This window comes from Silene latifolia, chromosome 4, assembly GCF_048544455.1.
Source record: "Silene latifolia isolate original U9 population chromosome 4, ASM4854445v1, whole genome shotgun sequence".
Classification (NCBI taxonomy): Eukaryota; Viridiplantae; Streptophyta; class Magnoliopsida; order Caryophyllales; family Caryophyllaceae; genus Silene; species Silene latifolia.
In genome coordinates, this window is record NC_133529.1 from 108,165,859 (window position 1) to 108,179,435 (window position 13,577).

At 40.4% G+C, this 13,577-nt stretch overlaps 1 long non-coding RNA gene across 1 annotated transcript in view; it reads right to left on the reverse strand.

Annotated features, from left to right (window-relative positions):
- Nucleotides 1-11,195, reverse strand: part of LOC141652395 (uncharacterized) — a 36,708-nt gene extending 25,513 nt beyond the window's left edge. Inside the window, exon 1 of the long non-coding RNA XR_012547187.1 lies at nt 11,092-11,195. This is a non-coding gene — a long non-coding RNA (uncharacterized LOC141652395). The remainder of the gene's footprint in view (nt 1-11,091) is intronic.
- Between the last annotated feature and the right edge of the window lie 2,382 nt (nt 11,196-13,577).

Here is a 13,577-nt window from a genome sequence, read left to right on the forward strand (position 1 = left end):
TACAGCCACTAAGATGTACCTGTTACCTTTACTGGATGGGAACGGTCCCTGGAAATCAATGCCCCAGACATCGAAAACCTCAACCTCTAAGATACCGTTCTGTGGCATCTCATATCTCTTTGAAATGTTCCCTGATCGTTGGCAAGCATCACAAGCTGAAACAAAAGACTTAGCATCAGCAAAGAAAGAGGGCCAGTAAAAACCAGACTGAAGTACCTTAGCCACGGTGCGCGATGGACCGTGGTGACCACCATAGGAAGAGGAGTGATAGCCTTCCAGGACTACTTTGGCCTCCAAATGCGGAATACACCATCTGTAGAGACCGTCTGCACATTCCTTAAACAAATAAGGATCATCCTAGAAGTACTGCTTAGCGTTATACAGAAAACGCTTCCTCTGCTGATGAGAAAGGTCAGGCGGCAGCTTGCCACTGACAACGAAGTTAGCTATATCTGCATACCAAGGTTCTTGGTTAACAATAGACGATATAACAGAAATTAAAGTATCGTCAGGAAAAGAATCATCAATAGGTATAAAATCTTCCCCTTCTTGTCGCATCAGTAGCGACAAGTGATCAGCTACAACGTTCTCAGCTCCTTTCTTATCCTTAATCTGCAAATCAAACTCCTGAAGAAGAAGTATCCATCTCAGTAGCCACGGTTTAGCCTCCTTCTTAGCAAGGAGATGCCTCAAAGCTGCATGGTCAGTAAAAACAGTAACTTCTGACCCAACTAAATAGGTACGAAACTTTTCTAAGGCATAAACTACAGCTAGCAGCTCTTTCTCAGTGGTAGTGTACTTCACTTGAGCCTCATCCAGAGTTCGGCTCGCATAGTAGATAGCATTCAAAGCTTTGTCTTTCCTTTGGCCTAGCACCGCTCCTAGTGCATAGTCACTCGCATCACACATAATCTCAAACGGCAAGTCCCAGTCGGGAGGCTGTATGATCGGCGCAGAGACTAAAGCCTGCTTTAACCTGTTAAAAGCAGAAAGACAGTCATCAGTAAACACAAAAGGGACATCCTTTAGTAGCAACTGTGTAAGTGGTTTAGCAATTTTTGAGAAGTCTCTGATAAACCGGCGATAAAAGCCGGCATGACCAAGGAAACTCCTCACCCCCTTAACATTAACAGGAGGTGGTAATTGCTGAATCACTTCCACCTTTGCTTTATCAACCTCTATTGCCCTATCAGAAACTAAGTGCCCTAAGACAACTCCCTCGTTGACCATAAAGTGGCACTTCTCCCAGTTCAGCACAAGATTAACCTCAATACAGCGCTGCAACACTTTTTCAAGGTTAGACAGACAGTTAGAAAAATCACTTCCGTATACACTGAAATCGTCCATATAAACTTCCATAATAGACTCAATATACTCGGAAAATATCCCCATCATGCACCTTTGAAAGGTGGCAGGGGCATTACACAAACCAAAAGGCATCCTGCGATAAGCAAAAACGCCCTGAGGACAAGTAAATGTAGTCTTAGCTTGATCGTCTGGGTGGATAGGGATCTGAAAGAACCCTGAATACCCGTCTAAATAGCAGAAAAATTTATGAGAAGCTAACCTTTCTACCATTTGATCAATAAAAGGAAGGGGAAAGTGATCTTTCTTGGTGGCGGCATTCAGCAGCCTGTAATCTATGCACATCCGCCAACCAGTCACTACTCGAGTAGGTATTAATTCATTCTTATCATTCTTAACTACAGTTGTCCCTCCTTTCTTCGGGACCACCTGTACTGGACTTACCCATTTAGAATTACCGACAGAATAAATAATACCTGCGTCTAGCAGCTTCATTACCTCAGCCATCACAACATCCTGCATCTTCTCGGTTTGGCGACCGACCCTGTCTGCAAGGTTTGTGATCTTCCTCCAGCTCTATCCTGTGCATACAAACATCGGGACTAATCCCCTTGATATCGTCCAATGAGTAACCCAGTGCTTTCCTGTTTTTCTTAAGTACAGCTAACAAAGAAGTCAGCTGATCATCATTAAGCTTAGCACTAACAATGACCGGATATTGCTCTGTATCATCTAAGAAAATATATTTAAGATGAGAAGGGAGAGGCTTACGTTCCGGTACCTTTACCTCAATGGAGCAAAGAGTGCTAATCATTTGTTCCACTTGCTCTCCCTCATGCTCATCTAAATCATCAACAAGCAAATCCAACGCAGCGTCATCGTCGTCTGGGCTATCTACACACTCATCAAAAAGCATAAGGGCTTCTAGTGGGTCCTTCATAAAAGAACCCGACCAGAAGTCATAAATAGACTCGTCAATAATATCAACCGAATAGCAAGTATCCTCTATCATTGGTCGAGCCAAAGTACTAGGCAGACTGAAAGTGATAGCATCATCCCCTACTGCAAGAGTCAAACGCCCTTGTCTGACATCAATAACGGCCCCAGCTGTACAAAGGAATGGTCTTCCTAAGATAATTTGGGTCCGTGTGTCCTCAGCTATATCTAAAACAATGAAATCTACTGGGATAAAGAGCTTTCCTATTTTCACAAGCACGTCCTCTAAGACACCTAAGGGTCTCCTAACAGATCTATCAGCCATCTGTAGGGTAATGTTAGTCACTTTAAAATGACTCATGTTCAGTTTCTTGCAGACAGGGAGGGGCATGACACTGACACTGGCTCCTAAATCGCAAAGAGCCTTATCAATAACCATGTTGCCTATAATACAGGTAATAGAAAAGCTGCCCGGGTCTTTCATTTTAGGTGGACCCTTATTCAAAAGCAAATTACTAGACTCTTCCATAAATGAAATCGTCTCAAATTCACTTAAATTTCTCTTACGCGTCACAATATCTTTCATAAACTTAGCGTAAGTGGGCACCTGAGTAACAAGTTCGGTAAAAGGGACAGTTACGTGGAGGTTCTTCACAACGTCCACGAACTTACCGTACTGTCGCTCGATCTTTGCGTCCTTCAGACGACCTGGAAAGGGCACCCTGGTAGCAATGAGTGGACCCGCATCTTTTTCTTTACCTTTATCAATGCGTGACGTCTCCATAGCAGGGGAAGATGACACGGTAGCGGCATTAGATAGCAAAATAGGATCTCCGCCACTTAAAGTACACGATCGAGCACTTCTAGCACTCGATCGACCATTCTCTTCTTCTGTTTCACTCGATCGACCGGTTTTATCACTCGATCGAGTGATTTCTTCAGCAAACTTACTCGATCGAGTAAGAATATCACTCGATCGACCAACATCGAATTGTGCACTTCTCGATCGACCATTATTTTCACTCGATCGAGTGATGGGATGAATTAATTCACTCGATCGAGTAGATAAATCACTCGATCGAGTGTGTTGAGCACACGCAGCAAGTATTTCGACTAAAAACTCATCCAAATCATCCTCCGAGGTATCTTCAGCTATCAAAACCCCGTCTTCTGGTACTTTTGGCCTTTCATAAGTAAAGCCAACTTGGAAATTCGTTACACTAACTGAATTGCATGTCGGTAGAAGCTCGGCTTGGTCTTTCGCGAGTGTTAACTGCGCGACTTGTTCCCTCAATTCCGCTATGGCCGTGTCTTTCCTATTGCACTTCTCATCACACTATTGTGATATGCTCATCACAAAGGATTTTAATTCAGCCATTTATTCATTTGCAGAAGGAGAAACCGGCTGCGGCTCTGGCGTAGAAGGGGTAGAGACATTCTTTATTTCCTCATACAGCTGAGAAAAAGGAACTCCTTGCTTGTATTTCTGATAAGCAAGGGCACGCTCTACACTTGCCATGCATTCAACAGGATCATGCCCTTCCTCGCCACATCTACCACATGGCTCTATATGCTCAGTGATCGAACTATCCTGTAATTTAAGCATCCTGGCAAATAGACTTACAAAGCAACGAACAACCTGCAAAACTAATCAAAACTTTGCAGAAATGAGATCAGCCTCAAGGAATGAATTCCTTGAGACGAGAGACAAACTTAATTAAAGCAACAAAATTGCGCCACCTCCCCGGCAACGGCGCCAAAATTTGACACGTCTGTCGCGTACCTGTCAAAAATACCAACTGGCTCTAACTAATATAGCTAGGGAAGTCGGGTCGAATCCACAGAGAGGTAGGAAATTGTCAGCTAAATCTAAGTTCGTCAAGGTAACCAAATTGGGGGGTTTTTAAATGTGATATTCTAAACTAATAGGAAAAAGGAAGAGAGAATAAGGGAAAGGAATTAAGCAGATAGAGAGAAACAGCTAAGACAGACGGTTCACCATAATCATTCAGTCAAGTAATCTAGGTCTCAGGTCAAGGCAAATACGGTCTAAGGAGCAGTGAATATCTCCTTTCGATCTCAATTCGCCCTAAAGCGTAAATAGCTTAGCTTTCGCCCTCACTACAATACCCTATTGTTCGCTACTAGTCTCGCCTTTTCCAACCTTTCGGTCCAGGTCAAGGTCCACTAAGATATAAATGTCTAAATGCGTCGACTCAATTAGACAGATACAGAATAATTGCAGCATTTAAACAACAAAGACTATACCAGCATCAACCCAATAAATCGATTACTATTCCCTCATAATTATGGATCCCCTATAGTCTTAGCAGTAGGGAATTAGCTACTCATTATCATCGAATTAACAATAACAAGAAATAGATAATTAAAACTAAACATAATGATAGAACTAATAAGGATTGAAAATAAAGTAATTATGATAACAATTCCAAGAGGGAAGAAATTAAAGCAATAAAAATGATTAAGGGTAAAAGAAGAATAATAGTACCAATCGTGAAATCCAAATCCAAGTAGCAAAAGTGTAAAGGAAGAACAAAAACCCAAGAACAGTAACAAGTGATAGAGTAAAGTGAACTGATCGAAAAGAAGAGAGGAGTAACGTAGTCCCTCCCCTCTGTCTTATACAAAAAATCCATCCTAAAACCTAATCTATGGACTAATTACAAAAGCCCATAAGATAATTAGGCGGAAATTAACTAAAGCAGGAAAAACCACTCGATCGAGTGGAAATAAACCACTCGATCGAGCAAACTATGCACAAATCCTCTCGATCGAGTAGAAATAAACTACTCGATCGAGCACTTCTTGCTTTGTCTCCTCGATTGACTCCTTAAACTGCTCGATCGATCAACCTTGAGCATATAAAGCATTCGATCGAGTAGAAAACCACTCGATCGAGCTGTTTAAGCACGTTAGACCTTGAAACACTTCCCGAATCCAGCTCACGCGTCTTCCAAGTGTTAGATTTCCAAACTCCGGCTCCTCATTCTCCATAAATGCATGCAAATGGGACGGATTAAGGCTCGGTTTAGCTCCTCTTTGGTCAATTCCTGCAAATTACATAAAACGAACCAAAGTAGAATATTCGGGGGTATTTGTAGCTAGATGCTACATAAAAAGTACAGAAATGCGTGTAAAAATGAGGTAAAAACCTTATATAAAAGACACGCATCATTGGACAAGAGTCCTTTACGGATGTCATCTTCAATCCTTGTCCCTAGTACGGTTAAGTCCTTGAAACTTTTGATGTTTTGGTATCTCAAATGATTGGCATAGATGGGTTTGAGATTGTCCACGAACTTCTCCACAAGGGTAGCCTCATCCGGGCGTTCAACTAGTTGGGTACTAGTCTTCCTCCACCTACTTAGGAAGTCGGTGAATCCTTCTTTGTCATTTTAGGTAAGAACCTCTAGAGTGCGCATGTTAACCTGGATCTCGGCATTATCCGCATATTGCTTAGAAAACTCGATTGCGGCGTCTTCCCAAGTAGCGATCTTCTTGTGGTCTAAAGAGTAAAACCATTGTTTTGGGATGGTGTCAAGAGATGAAGGAAAGATCCTTAAGAACATCTCGGGTTTGATGCCTTTGATAGACATGTAATCCTTGAAAGCACGAATGTGGTTCAAAGGGTTTTCGTGCCCCTTGAATTTAGGGATATCCGTCATATTGAAGTTGGTTGGCAATTTGGAATTGACGGCCTCATACTTGCGATTATTCTCCCTATAAATGTCACCCCCCTTAAGGTACATAAATTGCTCCTCTAAGTATTGGAGTCTTTTCTCGGCCACAGTCAGTCCCATGGGAGGATTTTCGTCCCTGGATTCATCTGCGTAGTCACCTATTACTTCACTTTCATGGGGAGGCAATCTTCCCTCTACGGCATAGATCCGGCCCTCGATGGTCTCAAGGCGATCATGGACTTGGTCTTGGGTAACTTGGATTTGGGCTAGCGCGGCTAGGATTCGATCATTAACATCTTGAAGTTGGTGGAGGTTTGTCTCGCTAGATCCGGGCATCTTGAAAACTGGATAAGAGATCGACGATGAATCAAAACACGATCGACCAATCTAACACACTTGCTAAAAGAAGAAACGTTTTGACTCGTGAAGTGGGTGTGTGCCACTTGTGTTGAGTGAGCTTTGAAGAAAAGACAAGGTTTTGAAAATGTGTGTCCTAGTCAACTATAGTGTAGTTGTAGGAGTGGACTCAAAGTGAGGTTTTGAAATGGGCTTGTAGCCCGAATTTTGACACGACAAACGGACAGAGTTTCGACTCGGTTTTGCGCTAATCAATGGCCTATTTTTTTTTTTTCAAAATTTTGATTAAAGAAAAGGGTTTTGATTTTTGAAAAATCGTCATGGTTTTGTTTTAGAAATGGTGATCACGTAAGGTACAAACATTCATACAAGCATTATAACGGGATGCTGAGTGCATTTAAAAGGGTTTTGGTTTGAAGGGTGGGTTGCCATACCGAACCATCAAACCCGAAGTCTGTGGAGAGGCTCGTACCAAACAAGAGTAAGGTCGATTCCTAATCCATTTCCTCAAGTAGTGAAGGCCCTTGATACAAACAAGAGTAAGCATCATGGTATGGATGCCGTCAATCGCTATCCATCCTTAGGCCCAAATAAGAATTAGGACCGTTTAGACGGGACGATTGGTCGAATGGGTTGGGTTGGGCCTAGGAAGGCCGAGTAAAACGGTCTAGGAAGACCGAGTTATGAAAAACCGACAATTGTCTTGTACAAACTATTCCCTAACCTTGTTCAAGTTTCACCCTTTTGGCTACACGTAAGTGTATTATCCCCAGCGGAGTCGCCAAACTGTGGACATGGGCCACGGGGGCGCTTGGGAAACAAGCGTTTGCATTTGTGGAGTCGCCACCAATTTATTGTGGAAAATTGGAAACCGTTCGAATACCTCGTGTCATGTCAAGACAAAAAGTAAAGACATGAACACTAAGCAATCGTTACCCTTAGCATTCTATGTCTAGAATGACTCTCGTGGATGCCAATGAACACGGATGTTCACAGAGATCTGGAGTAAGGGGTGAGGGTACGTATTAGGAAGCTCTTTTGATCGAACACCTAATCCCGCCCGCCTCGATAGCGGCCTCTACTAATGATTAGGGAAAATCATCTATACTCGATATGTTGTCGGTTATATGCATGCAATGCAACATCCAAGTTTTAATCCTAACATGTGAAGATTAGGCTAAGTCGGTTAACACGTAATTTAGCATACAATTGGGGTCGAAATAGGATTTAGTGCTCAATTACATGTGAAAACATACAAATGATACAAGAAATATGACAAATACAATAAGAAAATTGCAATAAAGAAAATTACAATAATTACAATGGAATAGGCGATTTATGTCAAAAATACCTTTAAAACGGATAATTTGAGAAAACGAATAAAAGAATAAAATAACGAACAAATCAGAAGGTGATAATACAGATAATAGTTAATTATACGTATGTTAATTAAACTAGGTCAAGCAACAACGGAGTTCGAGGCGAAATTCAACTCGAACAAAGTAGCAGAGTCGCGTCCCAGAATAGGCGCGGCGATTCTGCGTCTGTTCCTGACCTGAATTCTGGCTGTGAAGCCGGAATTGCGTGTTGTTAATACTCGTCGGTGAATTTTAATGATTGATTAAATTATTTACTCGGATGAAAGTGATTAATAGATCAATTACATGTGAATGATGTCATAAAATAACAAACATGGATGAGACTGAATTAAACGAATTAATTATATGAATGAACGATTAATTAGTGACATGGGTGAATGAAATAGGCTAAACATGACAAATTAATGATAAATTAATGACGATAAACAGATGGAAATATATCAAAAGTCGAATTCCAGAAACTCAATATTGACGAATCGAATTTCTATAACCCGGGTTGAATTTAATGACGAAAAACCCGCAAATATGAATTACTTGGGATTAAAGTCGGATTTATAATGGATAAAACATGTTAATGATGATGAATAATATACATGTGAAATTAATATGCTATCGTATCAAAGAATTGACAAGAAACAAACGAAACAAATAAAGAATTTTGACGAATTACAGAGGACGAAGGAAGAAGAAAGGAAGCAGGAACTGCGGCAGCCTCACGAAGAGGCGCAGCAGGAACTGCGCTCCTTCGAAGAGGCGCGGCGATTCTTTGCGTCCTTTCTCGACGGTTGTCTTCTGGAAATCCGTAAAAAGGGTTTTAAACGAGGTTTTAGAAATCGGTTTTAATGATATTTTCGACATAAACCTTACATTAGTGATACAAAAAGTAAATAACAATAAATAAAGAAGGATTTACACCCTCAGACTTACATGTTTGACGAAACGAGATGGACTAAGATATCGATTAGCGATGCTCGACTCGAACTATAACGCAAATATGAAAGTGCCCTCGTAAGAGGAAAACGATTAGTTGATTAAGTTGATTGATGTGGAGTTGGTCAAATTGGTCGGTCATGCAAACGAGGCTGGTACTCAGAAGGATCCGAGCTTACGTGGTCGAATGTTCAAGCACGTAGACGCCAAAAAGTAAGAACAAAAGTCTAGAATGCAAAGGGAGAAGAGAAGGGCGGACACTCGCGTGAGAAATATGAGGAGCGAAGGCTCCTATTTATACTAATCACGTGAAGGAATAGGGTTTTCGGAGAGTCTTTGGAAGTGAATCTCGGAAAGATATGAAAAAGATACGAAAATTACGCAGAAAAGGACCTGGGAAGAGGCGCGATCACATCGCGTCTCTTGGAAGAGGCGCAGCACCTGCTGCGTCTGTTCCCAAGGGGTTTCCTCCTGCGGAAGAAAGATTTCCGTCTTTAAGTTATGGTAGGACGGAATAATCCGGTTTTCCTTAATATTTTATGTGAATATTACGGGAAATTATTACCAAAGAATAAAGATTGTGAAATATTTATAAAATATGGAATAGAAATATTCGGAACATTCCAGAACATTCTGACTCGGGATTTAACGGTTATCAGACGGTTTTAGGCCTGGACTCCAAATATAATCTAATTACTGTCAAAACGACCGTGTCGGCGCGTAGATGACAACTAAGAGGTAGACATTAATGTTTGAGCAATCACTTGACGATAAACTTACGAATTGTCACAAATCGTTCCGCGTAACAAACATGCGGCCCAATCATCACCGGGTGGTTTGCGGGAGGTGCAGAAATGAGGTATCTACACACTGCGGGATGTGAGCCAGGTTATTTCAAATGTCAGCCAAACTATAATTTGTTCTATGTCATATTGGCAAAGATTCGATAACGAACTATGCTCCAAACTTAGAATATGAAACTTCAAGCTACTCATCCGGTAGCTAAGGTCGAAGGAAATGACAACTAGAATACAATAAGAAAATCCAACCAAGACTGAAGGTCACAAATTCCCTTGTATCAATAATTACGCAAGCTTTAAAGCAAATTACCAATCTTTAATTGGTAGCCTTACCAAAACCATACTACCACTAACTTAATGATGACACAATTGCAAATCTATGACCACCTCTATACAAAAAACAATCGTTGATGATTACAAGTCTAACGCACTAATTGAATATCACAGTAGTCAACTCAATTTCAATAGTTGCATGGATCAGAGTTCACTTTCATTAATATTAGCCGCCAAATACTTGATTAAACCTCAATGGCAATCTTTTATTAACAAGCTTCTCAATTCCACATCTCCCAATAATGAAATTGACAATAAAAATATATATAATCACGACTAAAGGGCCATATCGAACACAATCTTAGCATTATTATAAAATAAGTTTAGAGCCAACAACTAGCTCTTACTCTCCACTTAATTAATCAAAAACATTGATACCATAATTTACCTCTTGCTAATTTATGCAAAATCAATCTGCCTAGATCAAGCATCACTTACTTAGATTATCACATCACTAAAATATACTATCACATGCAATCATCTTATAATTACCTTTCATGGCCATGAGAGCTCATGACTAATTGTTTCACTAACTAAACAAAAAGACTTTCATTAACAACTCTAAACTATACCACCTTCTTTTTGTACCAATCTCAGGGACAAAGAAATCTACAATAAGAATACTACAATTACTACTCATACATATATAATAACACATCAAGGTTCATAACTTTCATATCTCTATAAAGATATACAACAACAGACAACCTCGAATAATAGTAATAAATAATAGGGGCGGATAGGGCGGGTAGAATCGTGTTGCCTTGACCCGATGAAACGAGACGATAATTGCTTATAAGTGATGCCGAAACAAATCCAAAAGAAAGACCCACTACAATTTTGGTCTATGCGCATGAAATTGAAGGGAACCATGATTAAGCTAAATCTCAGTAATAACATGTATTATTTGGTGGAGATAGTGTTAATAAAATATTAAAGATGAAACTTTGCAAAGTGAGATAAGGATGAGTGAATTAAACATGATCATAGTATAAACGGGATAAAACTAAGAGGCTTCAGGACAAACTCAACTTATTATTTCTCACCATCAAGTTAGCTTCAATTGATAAAATCATAGGGAACTTAAAATTTCAAGTAACCTACAATTGACAAATATATCTTGTACTTTTATCCTATCAAACGATTGTCAACAATCCCAATATCACAGGATCAACAACTAAAAAATAAACAATAATTGTCTACACCCACTAAGTTCAAGAAAATACGAATCAAGAACCAATTATAAGCCATATACAATCATATATACAAACAATAATTCATCTTGATTTTATCTTAATAAACAACCCCAAATTAATTAGGCAAGACAACTAAAGAAAAGAAAATACATACATCGGTGTGCTATAGAAGACGGATCCGACGAGCTAGGGCTAGCAGCGATGTTGTAGGAATTCTTGGGATTTATGGTGAAAAAAAGTAAAAAGGAAAAAAAAAGATGAGGATATCTATGAAAATGATGAGACGGTGGAGTGGTGTGTATAGATTGTTCTATTTTTTTTCTTTTTCTTTTCCTTTTTTTTAACTAAAGTATTAAAAAGAATATATAAAATATGGGGTATTACATCTACACACAAGACATCACCTCTATACATATGTATATCACATATTACACACACAGACACACACAATTCCTGACTCCATTTTCCCATTCGAAGTGGTTGGCTTAAGCATATTGGGGGCCATGACTTTAGAATGAGGGTGCCTTCTCACCCAAAATCAAGCAATTCAAGGGGCTCCCAACACACATATACCAGGTTTACGTTAATTATGTTCGTTGGTTACAGGTTCCAAAATCGTCGCTCTGATACCACTTTGTAACACCCCCATCTATCAAGGAGCCTTAACAAGACCTTCCCTAGCAGATACGGGCATTACCATCTAGGTTGCCCAAGGAATAATATATATCATAACGTCAATAAAAGAACTATATAAGTTTATTACAAGTTTAAATCAACCAAAATAAAAGATACAACTGATATCAAACAACTATCAACTATTGTGAGATTACTCCATGCCAAGACTCGGTGAAAGACTCGTCCCTTCAACGCACCAAGATAAGCTCCCCATATCAATACCTGCTAAGACTGACTGCTCACCATAATGGATCACGGCAGACACATAACAAGAAAGAAAGACAAACAAAACCACACAAGGTCAGTAACTAAAGAAAATACACAACACAAGGTACAACATATACACATACATCTCCCACTCCAATCACCCAACAATCATCTGACTAACCCGAAGATAAAGTCCTGCCAGAATATCCATCGCAACAGATATTCCACACCGCCAGTGGGGGACCACAACCTTTCCCACCTAAGCCCCGCTCATCTACGTCTAGCGAATAACCCATGTCCATTAATGTGCACATCCCCCTTGTGACGGGAACTACAAGGGGCGAATCAAGGACGTCAAGTCATTCCCGATGATGACTCCACTCAGCCAGAGACGCACCCCGTACACATCCACAACGATACAACCACACAATCAATAATACTATACACCACACATGACAACCAATCAACAATACTGAGTAGGAAAAACCTACCTTAAACAATTAGCAGCAACACCGCATACATCCATACGAAGACAAGAGAACCTCCATCAACACTTATCACAAACAGTAGGGAAAACCTTATCACTAACAACCATGACCATAAAGGAACCTGAGGATGATGATGTTGACTTGACTATGCTCAGCATTCCGGCGACAAGACCGCTACCTGACTCAAGTCTCCATCCCCATGGTGTCTCCTAGTGTAAAGGATCTTAAAAGGTTGAAGGTTGGTGGGAGAGAGTGTATCGACTATTAGGTTTAGAAAGAAATAAAAAAGAAAACTGATTTGGGTTTACGACTCACGAATTATATACTTATGCTGAACTCGCCATACTCGATCGAATATGGGACTTACTCGATCGAGTGACGTCTACTCGATCGAGTCACTAGATTACTCGATCGAGTATCCTACACTAGATCGAGTTTCTCTCTTCCCAACAGCAACTATGATGTATGGTCGATTGTGTGAAAGGTTCCAAGGGCCTAACATGTGTCTAAGGTCAGTCAACATCTAGTCAACGGGTCCCTAACAAGGCGGGTATTACAGGTTCTACCATACTAGTATCTTTCACATGGCATAGGATCAAAAGACATCCCTTCCTCAAGTAAGACTTCAATGTCACTGCTGCGATCACTTTGACTTTGGGTTTGATAACAAACCCACGATAAGACACACTATCCCCCTTATGACCCCTCAAAGAAACTTTCTTTTGGTGACAGTCTATTCTAGCCTTATACTTACCCAACCAGTCCATCCCGACTATCATCTCAAAACCATTCATATGAAACTCTAACAAATCAACTGGAAGATCAACTTGCCCAATAACCATGGACACCCCTCTATACAGTTTCCCATAAGACACTGACTCCCCCGACGGTATATAAACTTCATCTTTTACAGACTAAAACTCTCTCAAACCCATAGACTTAGCATGACTTGACGATACAAACGAATGCGACTTCACCGAATCAAACAAAACAAAGGTAGAAACGTTGTTAACAAGAAAAGTACCGGTGATCACGTGAACATCATCCTCAAGAGCTTACTTATCCATCATGAAAAGCTTGCCACTGCTCTTTTGACATCCCCCTTGCACTGTACTAGCTGATGTAGAAGGCTTGGCAGCTGACCCCTGATTGTTGTTAGCCACCGGTCTCTTATTAGAATTACCGCCATTGCGGTTTGAACCACCGTTGTTGTTACTCTGACCTCCTTGATTATTCCACGACCCAGCTGGCCAGTTGCTAGCATAGCTCT